This window comes from Balaenoptera acutorostrata, chromosome 9, assembly GCF_949987535.1.
Source record: "Balaenoptera acutorostrata chromosome 9, mBalAcu1.1, whole genome shotgun sequence".
In the NCBI taxonomy this organism is placed as follows: domain Eukaryota; kingdom Metazoa; phylum Chordata; class Mammalia; order Artiodactyla; family Balaenopteridae; genus Balaenoptera; species Balaenoptera acutorostrata.
The window spans coordinates 107,722,373-107,734,055 of record NC_080072.1 but is presented as its reverse complement, the minus strand read 5'-3'; the positions used below and the strand labels follow the sequence as shown (position 1 = coordinate 107,734,055).

The 11,683-nt window shown below is 48.9% G+C and overlaps 1 protein-coding gene across 2 annotated transcripts in view; it reads left to right on the top strand.

Moving 5' to 3' along the window:
* The first annotated feature begins 835 nt into the window (after positions 1-835).
* KCNJ1 (potassium inwardly rectifying channel subfamily J member 1) overlaps positions 836-11,683 on the top strand; it is a 30,492-nt gene continuing 19,644 nt past the window's right edge. For both annotated transcript variants that reach the window (XM_057553149.1, XM_057553148.1), the window contains exon 1: positions 836-1,014. The gene's annotated coding sequence lies outside the window, so the exon portion shown is untranslated. The remainder of the gene's footprint in view (positions 1,015-11,683) is intronic.

Genomic DNA, 11,683 nt, shown 5'->3' with positions numbered 1-11,683 from the left:
GTGGAGGTGCAAGAAGGTGAAGGTGAAGGGTGCCTGCATTCACCCTCCAGCCCCGCGTGGCCCCCCTGACTGCTACTCCACGAGCACAAAGTGACAGCTTACTAGGGGAACTGTTTTCTGACGCTCCAGTGGTGACTAGCAGTGAAATGAGTGAGGGTCCACAGGGGCCACTAGGACAGGGAGGAACCCTGACACCAGAACGGCCCAAGAGGGCATAAGACACCAAGTATGAACCAGAGGGAGATGACCCTAAGGGGTGGGGTGGGGTTGGAAGGAGGAAAGAAAGAAGATACTGGGGTGTGTTGATTTCCCAAGCCTTCACTCAATGCCAAGTACGTGCCAAGTCCATTCCATCCATCCCCTCACTACCCACGGCAGACCTTGAGTGAGAGAAGCTAGGACCTTACCCCCAGTGAGGCGCTAGTGCCGCCGGGCTTCCTTGCCTTTACAGGGCTCTTCTGTAAAAGCTCGGCTACAGAGCTCTGCACTGAACGGGGACCAGAGTGGCAGATAATGGCCGAGGGAAGGTCAGGCCAGCCTGACCTGTGGTCACTGAGGAGCGTCCCTGAGCAGGAGACATTTTGGAAGGGCTCCTCGGGGACCCCGGGGCCCCCATCCGGGAGCATCCAGCCTTCACGCATGCATTTGGCTGGGACCCTCAGCAGGTACACACTGGTTCCAGCACGGATCCATAAACAAATCCCTCGTAATTAGCCCTGGCGGCTCAACACCTCTGCTGTATCCGGCCCACTTACCTGCCACGCCTCCTCTTATTGGAACTGGTTCTAAGTAAACTGTGTTCTCTGAGAGCCGTTGCATACAGATGAGTCGGCAGCCGGTCTGAGCTGACCCACAGACTCATAAAAACGAACAGGGCCCCGGGCCCCGTCACCTGGGCCATCCAAACTCTTGAACCAAAGGTGCAAGGACTCGCTCACATCAAGGACCCGGCTGCTTTCTCGGGGACCAAGAAACTGGGCTTTTGTCTCTGTGTTCACGCTGGCAATCCATGAGGTAAGGGGAGAAATGCCACATTGCTCCTTTGGGGAGTTAATGAGAAAGGAGTTAATTCTGGTGGAAATTTAGCCTTCTTTTCCCCACCTCAAATCTAGACAGACTGTCCACTGTTCCCAGGGGATAAAAGTGTGCTTTTAACTCCCTTGCTTGATGCTCTGTATCTTTTGGTTGCATGTGGATGACGAGCCATGAGCTTCCTCCTGGCCACCCTTGGCCATTCCATAGCCCTGAGCATCACGCCTGGTTCCACCACCTTCTCCTCGTGGTGGTGGAGACAGACGTGCGTGGGCTTCTGTCCCTGATGGCTTCAGCTCCTGCAAGGGCAGACCTCTCTCTGCCTTTGCTGTCATTCAGGTAGAGGGTAAGGGTGCTAGTGAGGTCCACTGTGGAAAACGCTGAAGGCTCGACTGGGTGGAATGCGTTAGTAAGACTCTTTGCTTACCTGCACCAAAATGCCTTTCCTTCATTTGACGCAATGCTGCGTGATTCCGAGTGGATGCATCTGGACTCCTCACTGTTTGTTCAGCTCCCTAAATACAGCTTTGACAGATGCTCTGCACAGTGAATGGCAGTGTTCCCTGTGTTCCGCTTCGTACGAGCCCGAGAATGAACAGGAGTGGAGCCCCCTTCTCCAAACATCCATGTCGCATAGATGCTATGCATAGTTGCTCAAAAGATGTCTGTCTTTTGCGATTGACAAGCTTTAGGAAAATTGTGTTTGCATTTTTCTGTAGTTGGGCGAACAAAATGAAGCCAAGCATCGTGATGGGAAGGACACCATTGTCAACAAGGACTTACCCAGCCCACTGGCAGGTGTCCTTCAGTCATACACTTAGCTTGAGTTGTCTTAATCTGCCCTGTTTTGTGAAAATGTATCCCCACTAAGTTAGCTTCAGTTTTTCAAAACACAGTGGAGTGGAGTGTCTGGGAAGGTGTGAACCATCAGAAAAGATTTTTTTGGAATACATAAGGCATGAAGATGGCTTTTCTCCTGGGTAAGAAGGACATCAAGTCAGTTCAGGTGCAGGACTGAATTCGCAAATCAGCACAGGGAGCAGATGATTTGTGAATGGTTCTTGGAGCTTTGATGCTGTTGGTGGCTTTGGTTTTCCGTGATTTTTTCCCAAATACATAAGATGCTGTAATTGCCAAGAAACACTCTGCAGAGTTGAGACTCAGGATTTCTCAGGCATGCCTTTTTTCCTTTTCCCAGCAATTCATTTTTTCTGTGCTGGGTTACAAATCTACCCTGGACCTTTTCACAGCTCAGTGATTTTCCAAGGATTCAGCTTTGGTCACGTGCTTTGCCTCTTACCTGGCATGTGGCTTCCGTGGAATGAATGCTCCTGAATTCCTCCGCTTACAGTTCTCACTGGGATTGCTTATATGTCCTGAGGCTGATCCAAATTTCACTCCTCCTGGTTCTACAATTTAAGATGCTAATCATGACCACTGCGTTCTTCTCTGCATTATTGCCCTTTCCATTAATATTATCATTAGGCATACAGGTTTTTTTCCCATTTGCCTTGCAACAAGCTTATAATGAGCACCCACTGTCTTCTGGGAACTCTTTGAAGTCCTGGGAAATTACTAAACAGCCCCTGTCTGCATGGAAGTTACAGTCTGGGGGGGTGGGTTGTGCACACGGAGGTAGACTGTTCCACTCCAGCAGGATAAATGCCGCAGTGCAGTCATGATGTAATCGTTGCCTGTACGGGAAGGACTGCCCAGTTTGCCTATGGAAGGCCTCCTCGTGGAATTGTGACCCTCAGCTCGCTGGGTGGGCAGGATGGGGCCGCTGGAGACAGGAGGAAGGGCATTCCAGAGCAAGGAAACAGCATTTACAAAACCGCAGAGGCATGAGAGAACATGGCGTATGCAGGGAATACTGAGCTGGCACGGCTGGGGTGGGTGGACGGGGAGGGGAGAAGAAGGGCGGAGCTGCGGCGGGAGAGCTCACCACGAGGGACCTCGTGCGTGATGCCCAGGAGCGTGGCGGTATCTTGAAGGTAGTGGGAGGCCACGTGAGGTCATATGTACAATTTAGGAAGGCTGCTCTGTCTGCAAAGTGCAAAGTGGGTTGAGCTGGGATACGACCATTGCCAGGAAACCAGTTAGGAAATTACTAAAAGGCAGAACACCCGAGATCTAGGACAGACTGGCTGTGAGGAAGAAGCATAGCCCTGACACGGGAAACTGAGGGTTGGCTGGTCTCATTCTGGAAATTTCCCCAAAGTCCAAACGATGAGCAAACTTTGAATGGAAAAGAGCGTTTTCTCTACACTGAGCCTCACGCACCCACCACGGCTTCCTGGGCCCAGAGAAATGAGTTAATGGGCCCGGATGTTACAGGAGGCCGGTGCTGTGTAGCGCAGAGGGCTGGCCTTGCGGGGGTCCCCTCCTCAGAAATGTAGCCTCCAATCATTTGCTTTCCTCCGGCACTGAAGTAAGTGCCTGCCTGTCTGCGGTGAAGGAGTATCTCTTTCTCCTTCTCTCCTTGATCACCCGGCCTAGATGATGTGTCGCCCTGGATCTCTGCTGAGCCCCAGTGTCACCCCTTAGGAGGTAAGGCAGAAAATGTGTCTTTCCCGGTGGTGGAGCTTAAAGTGGAGACAATATCAGAAATAATAACAGAATTGCTGAGCGTTAGAGGCCCTTGTCACTGTTAGAAGTACCGGTTACAAGTACCGTTACAAGCACCATTAATTGCCCCAAAGTATTCCCTACTCACACTGAGCAGATACTGAGCTGAATCTTCCTTGTGGGTCATTCCTATGAGTAGGTGCTCTTTTCTTTTTTTCTTTTTTTTAAAATATAGAATAATCTTTCTTTTTCTTTTCTTTTTTTTATTGGAGTAAAATTACTTTACAATGTTGTGTTAGTTTCTGCTGTGCAATGAAGCGAATCAGCTGCATACATACCTATATCCCCTCCCTCTTGGACCTCCTTCCCACCCCCCTATCCCACACATCTAGGTGGTCACAGAGCACCGAGCTGAGCTCCCTGTGCTATACAGCAGAGTCCCACTAGCTATCTATTTTACACATGGTAGTGTATTTATGTCAAACCTAATCTCCCAATTCATCCCACCCTCTCCTTCCCCCCTCTGTGTCCACATGTCCGTTCTCTACGTCTACTTCTCTATTCCTGCCCTGCAAATAGGTTCATCCGTACTCTTTTCCTAGATTCCACATACATTCATTAATATACGATGTTTGTTTTTCTCTTTCTGGCTTACTGCACTCTGTATGACAGACTCTAGGTACATCCACGTCTCGAGTAGGTGCTCTTTTCAGCCCCATTTTGCAGGGAGGTAAAGATGACAGGGACAAAGGGAAGGGAACTTAAGTCCGTGTCTCCTGAGTTTTTTCTAGGGGGCCACACGGAATAGGATGACGTTGATAAGACAATCACCCCGTGCTGGGGTCAGTGGAGAGGCTGCCATCTCAGGCCTGGTCACTCACTCCAGCCCCACCCCAGGGCAAGGGGACAGCATCTGGGTCCACGTGACCCCTGTCCAGTCACAGCGTCTGAGACGCTCTGGGCGGGTCCCACAGGCAGAGAGCGACAGAGCTGGGATTCAGACCCGTGTCTATCTGACCCCAGCATCCACCATATATCCCTCCTCCTTCCACTTGGCAGGCGGGTGACAGGTCCCGGATAGTGAGATCTCACAGTTCAGAGGATCTGGAAAAAGCAGCCCGCTGGGGTTTAAGTGAGGATAGACTCATGTCAGACTAGCCAACTTCGGGTGCCCCTAGGACTTTTCTGCCTGGACCTGAAGTAACTCCTGGGATCCAGACAGGACTCAAAGTGTTCCAGTTTAGTTTCTGTCAGGCCCGAGAAGAAGAATATGCCAGAATATGTATCGTGTTGCAAGTTCAAGTCACAGCCGAATGAATTTATTGGCACAGAAATCAAAGTTTGCCCAATAATTAATTGAGGATAGTTGAATATATTAATTAGTTTTAAAGACTCTGCTTCCCACTGTCTCTTTTCCCCACATCAGCTCGCCGTCTTCAGAGGTGGAGGTGATGGTCAGCCTGATAAGGGGGTCAAGAGACAGCTCCAAGGGACCATCCATCTACCTTCATCTCAAGGTCAATAAAATCATTAAAATTTCATAGGTTGAGAAAAGAAAGTACAGGGCAGTGATGACTTAGGCTAAAGCCAAAAGTAAAGAAAAAAGGACCAGACCTTCCCAGTCTGTTCTGTCTCCTGGATTATATATGATTCATGAGTAATATTAGCTCTGCTCCAGACAGCAAAAGTGGTTGGCTTGATTATGTAGTTCATAATCTTCATGAACAAGCAGGGAGTGTGTATGGAAATGGGAGAAACAAAACAGAATAAAAACAAACAACTTCAAAAAAAGAAAAAAGATGAAAGAAAAATTCCTGGGGAGACATATAGGAGGTAGACCTAGAAAAGTCAACAATAAGCAAAAAATAACCTAAGGTCAAGGGGCTCAGAAAAGTCCATTCTCTGCTCCAGATGGAATGATCCTAAGCCATCCTCGCTGGTTTTGTTATGAAGGATGTTCAGAGAACTTTCCCCATCCTCGCTGCTGCGTTGTCAGAATCCACGAGCAGACAAAGGGAGCGATGCCCTCGCCCCTGAAACTCCCTGGGTCTGTTTGAAAAACAGCACAAAAGAGCCAAGAATAATGCAGACAATGGGCAACTTCAAGATTGCTGAGAATCCAAAGATGTTCTACCCCAAGTAGTTCCTTCTCGAAAACTCTAACTAAGGGCTTTAGCTGTTAATATAAAACTCAACCCAATACCATCCCATTAAAAAACAGAGCATTGAAACGAATTCTTGTTTTGGCAGATTTTTACAAGATTTTTATTTTATATTGGAGTAGTATAGTTGATTCACAATGTTGTGTTAGTTTCATGTGTGATTCAGTTATACATATACATATATCTACTATTTTTCAGATTCTTTTCCCATATAGGTTATTACAGAGTATTGAGTGGAGTTCCCTGTGCTATATACAGTAGGTCCTTGTTGATTATTTTATATATAGTAGTGGGCACAACTAATTTTAAACAATCATTCTAAGGGTTCATTAGAACCCTCGCTCACTCATCTTAGGAAAGAAGAAACTAAGGGCTAGAAGGGTCCAAGACTTTCCAGTGTCCCCAGGTAAAGCAGAAACCTGAATTCACCCAACAGGGCTTTGGATCTGTAACTTCCTCACTCAAGGAAGCCTGTTGTTTTTTCCCTAAATTGGTTCCCCAGTGTGCGGTCTGCCCCGGTGGGCATGTGTCTGCCCAGGTTCCGACCTGCAGTTATTCAGCCTTGTAAACATTCATAGAGGCAGGTGACCCATTTAGGCTTTAAGAGAACATTCTTTTTGAATACTCTGAAATATACAAGCCAGAAATTTCCATGTATTCAGAATTTTCCAATGTCCATCCGTGGCCTTCCCTCTCTTCCAATTGCACAAACACCAATGTTTCTTAGCTCAGGTTCAGGAATTGCATCTACCAGGGGGTATCAATGTGCCACCGTATCCCCAGGCAGCAGATTTAAATATGCAACACAACACGGTTGAAAGCAACAGGTTAGTACGTCTTTGCAGCAGGAACCACCACAGCTCTCTCAGGTGACTACCCTCGGGGAAGACTCATGCTTCGCTGCCCTTGATTAAACGCTCGGGAGCTTTCTGGCTCCGTCCAGATCTGCCATTTGTCCTTGAGGAGCTTGACAGAGCTTGGAAACTATGAATAACTGTTGCTAGATTCTCACAGGCAAAGACTCCCCGAAATGTGGCCTTTTGGGGTCCGAGTCACTGATAAGATGTTGGGAGAGATAAGAGTAATCCCTGGCTTGCGCTGGAAGGCAATCAACCGTGTCGGGGATCAGGGGATTCCGAGGTTCTGAGGGGCTGGACCGCTGATGAACTACGCATGGGGTGGAGAGGGCAGGAATCGGATTCAGAGAGAAGTCACAGGAGTGGTCAGGGGGTCACCCGGAAGACCTCTGGGGAAGCCCACGCTGTGCTGGGCTTTCCAAAGTGGGAGGTCCCTGTCCCTACCTTGCAGAAATTTCAGGCCCCTGGGAGGACAGACAGGTGGGAATGAGAGAGGCTTGGGAGGGGCACATTCTACCCGATGACGGGGCTGGGCTCTCCCCTCCCACCCAGTCTGCTCCCAGAGTGGCCCCAGTGGGATGGGCGGGGGGGTGTCAAGGAGAGAAGGCTCATCCCCTTTCCCAACTGCTCCATCCCCTTTGATGGAGAGGAGAGGGCAGCTCTGAGAGATCCTAACTCAGAATGCTTACCTGGACCATTCCGAGCATCCCTTTAGAGCCTGGGGCTCTTGCGCTCCTTTATCCAAAACCATTGTGAGTGAGAGCACGGGGTTTCCTTCAGGCGGTGCGGGCGCTCACCGCTGTCAAGACACGGACAGGATGGAGTCCCCTGGGGAAGGAGTCCAGCTGAGAAGTGGAGAGAACTGTGTCCAAGATTTGGATTTTATTCACCTTTTTATTAATACATGATTTCCTTTGGCCTGTGGTGCTATTTGAAGTTTTGGATTTCTACAGACAAGGATGTTTCTTTAAGGACCTGGTGGCAGTGAGAAGGGGGTGTGGGGAGGGTAGGGAAGGGGGCCCAGGCCAGGCTTGTGCCTGGAGCCATGTGAGCGGAGAGATTCGTCACTCAGGGCATGAAGTGGGCAAATTCCTTCCCAGGAGTTGACTCTAGTGACAGTGAAGGGAAGCTGAGAAACAGGCTGTCATTTGAGAAGGTCGCCGAGGGATGTGGGCTAAAATTGCTCCCTAACATGGGAAGGGCTGGCTTTCTCACATCTGCTGAAGGCAAGAGGAGAGTAGATGCAAATCTCAGCCTGAGGATGTGGGTTAGGTATCAGGGGGAATCTGGGTGCTGAGAGGCAGGAATGGGTTTCAGAGGGAGACGTTCCTTATACAGACAGGGAACCAGCGTCCGTCTCTCTGGGAGAAGGGTTCAGGGGCTGCCTGCCCACAGGCAGGGTGGACTTGAAGTCTTTTCCCACCCCAGGTCCTGGAGGGAGCAACCATGAGCCCCTCACTCTTGGTCTTGTGTTCTGGCAGCAAGGAGGCGAGTCCCCAGCGATCCCACTGCCTTTGGTGGCTCGAAGGGGCAGGTATCTGATTCTTAGCTTAAGTGTGGACCCGGGACAGACACTTCCGGCCACCTCCCCTGCCTAAGCCTTTCTTCAGGCCGCCTGGAAGCACCCCATAAACCAGCCACCTGGAAGCTTCCTTCCTGCCCAGGCCCCAGAGACCCCAGAGGTACCATAACCCTGGCAACCAAGGGGTCAAGGCCCCATCTCTTCCAAGCATCCCCTCCTCTCCCTGCTGACTCCTTACTTGTACTCTTGTTCTGTCCCCACCCCCTGCCTGATCCCTGGTCCCCACCTGCAGCTACCAGACAGAGCTGCTCGGGGAAGCAGGCCTCTTTAATCCCCTCGGCTGCCTGCTTTACTCGGGACGGAGCCTGGGCGGAAGCTGGCGGTGCAGCGGGTCCTGCCTCTGCCGGCTTAGCCCTGTGGGTGAGGGGCCGCAGGGACTCCAGCAGCCAGACCGCAGGCAGGCCAAGCTCCCAAGACAGACACAGTAAACGCCATGCATCTGGTGACCAGCGAGCAGATGCTGAGCCCTTTCCAGGCCCGGCTGTGACGGGGGATGGAGAGAAGGCACGACACCCACAGAAAGATGCCGGTTTTGCCTGTGCACTGTGGACGCTCCCTGGTCGCCGGCCCGGAGTTAATGAGAGTAATCGCGGGCAGGGTGTGCAGTGGGATTGCAGCGCAGGTGCGGGGAGGGCTGGGGAGGGGCGCAGTCGCAGGAGCTGGGTCAGCTGGTCTCCAGGGTCCTGTGTGCATGGGGTCCAATGGGCGGTGCCTTCACTTTTGTTCAGAGAGAAGCTTCTGGAATCCCTGACTTAGAACTAGCAAAGAGACTTCTTGAGTTCTTTAAGCTGCCTCTTCCTGCGTTAAAAAATTCATCTGTTTCTACATTTATTCACTCCACACAACGAAGCCTATGGAGGGTCAGGCACTTATTTGAGACAGATAGTTATTACTTCTATTTTATTTTTTAAAAATTATTTTTATTTTAATTTTTTAAATTGAAGTATAGGGGATTTACAATGTTGTGTTAATTTCTGCTGTACAACAAAGTGCTTCAGTTATACATATATATACATTCGTTTTTCCATATTCTTTTCCATGATGGTTTATCCCAGGATATTGAATATAGTTCCCTGTGCTATACAGTAGGACCTTGTTGTTTATGCATCCTGTATATAATAGCTTACCTCTGCTAACCCTATTGCTTCTATTTTAAATGGTCAATATAGATAAGATTCTTCATTGGAAACCTGCTGTGCATCATATCATCCTTTCCATCAGAAAGTTCTTCCTTGTGTCTAACTGAACTCCCTCTTGCTACGATTCCAGCTCACTTTTCTATAGTGTGTCACTCATTCGCCTGAACTCTCCCAAACGCTCCGTCATTTAATTTGTATGATGGCCTCGGGAGGTAGATATGTTATTATTGTCATCTGACGAATGGGAAGACTGCAGCTGGCTTTGTGCCCAGCCAGGGGTGCAGGCAGGGCAGGTTTCCTAGGTCTGCCTGAAGTGCTAAAACTCTCTGAGCAACGCCCTGGGTAGGAGCCAGCAGGTGCGGCTTGGGAGGAGGCCGAGTTCGGCTCGCCTCCGGCCTTGGGGAGGACCTGCCCTCTCTCATCGTGGCATTGCTTCCCCCCACCATCTTTAGCTCCTGGTGCCCTCTACTCACTGCCACTTGTCAAGGTCACCCCTTGTTGCCATGGCTTTCTCAGCCCTTATCACGATCTATAATTACCCTGTTTATTTTGTTCCTTTTTGTTATCTGTCCTGTTCTCTCCACCTCCCTGAATACCAATCTTGTTCCTGCTCTATCCCCAGCTCGCAGCACGGAGCTGGGCATGTGATAGACTCTCAGTAAATATTTATTGACAGAAGGAAAACAAGGAAGGAACAAGCAAGGAAAGAGCAAGCAAGGAAGGAAAGAAAGAGGGAAACAGAGGAGGGCCTGTCTTTCCCCAAGGCCTTCCTGCCGTTCCTCCCCGACCCTAGATCAGAACTGATTCAATCTTTATGGAACTTCTGGTAGAAGGATCCAAGAAGACTTGGGTTCCCATCCCAGCTCTGCCTCATCTGAGCTGTTTAACCTCTCCATACCTCAGTGCCCTTCCTTGTAAAATAGAGATAATTATACCTACTTCATGGGGTCGCTGTGAGGATTGAATGGACTGATTTCTGCAAAGCCCGCATCACAGTCTCTGGCATGTGCAGACATGCAAAAAGCGTTCATTCTTTTTCCTCCGCCATGATTTCAACCCTTCCGCCCCAATCCTGTAAAGCAAAATCAAACTCTGCAGCGTCCCTCCAGCCACGTGTGAGAGGTGCTCTGCCTGGCTGGAAGGGGATCTTTTAGGGAACACACCGCCCGCCTTCCGTCTGTGCCAAAGAAAGTCACATTGGAAGGCATGCATTTTAATGAGTTTCTTCCAATAACTAAGCAGAAGGTGGACACATATCCCACCAGAGGAAGCTACAGTAGGCTGAATTCTAACTTCCTAGCTCCGGGAACATGGGTCAATAACTTGGCTACTCTGACCTCTGATTTTCTCCTCTATACCCTGGGAATAATGATGATACTGTGTAAGTCACAGAGCAGCTGTAACTGTAGAGTTTACACATGGAGAGTGCCCAGAACATAAATGTTCGCTATTGTTGATCTGTGGGTTAGAGGAAAAACTACCCTCACACTAAACTAGATTCAAGAAAGCTTGATAGAACTTTCTTTCTTTCTTTCTTTCTTCCTTTCTTTCTCTCTCTCTCTCTTCCTTCCTTCCTTCTTTGTGCGAGATCTTAGTTGCAGCAGTCGTGCTCCTTAGTTGCGGCATGTGGGCTCCTTCGTTGTGGCATTAGAACCCTTGGTTGTGGCATGCATGTGGGATCTAGTTCCCTGACAAGGGATCGAACCCGGGTCCCCTGCATTGGGAGTGCGGAGTCTTAACCACTGCGCCATCAGGGAAGTCCCTGATGGAACTTTCATTAATCGCCAGTTACTTTTGTACATCTTATCTCCTTTTCTCTTCAGATAACACGGGAAGATTGACCCGCTTCCCATTCTTCATTCATTCATCAGTTCACTCATTCAACAAACACTAACTGTAGCCAGAGAGACAGATAGCTTTCTGACAGTGGTTAACTATCCATAAAACATGGTGGTGTGCAGATGTAGAAAACAAACTTATGGTTACCAAAGGGGAAGGGTGGGGGAGGGATAAATTAGGCGGTTGAGATTAACAGATACACACTGCTATATATAAAATAGTTAAACAACAATGACCTACCATATAGCAGAAGGAACTGTATTCAATACCTTGTAATAACCTATAATGGAAAAGAATAAAATATTTAGATATATACATATACACGTATAACTGAATCACTTTGCTGTACACCTGAAACTAACATGATACTGCAAATCAACTACACTTTAATTAAAACAAACAAGCAAACATGGTGGTGTGTAGGTGACTTCTTTAACAGCCATTCTCCTGTGTCCTTTTTTTTAAATTTTTTATTTATTTATATTTTATTTTTGGCTGTGTTGG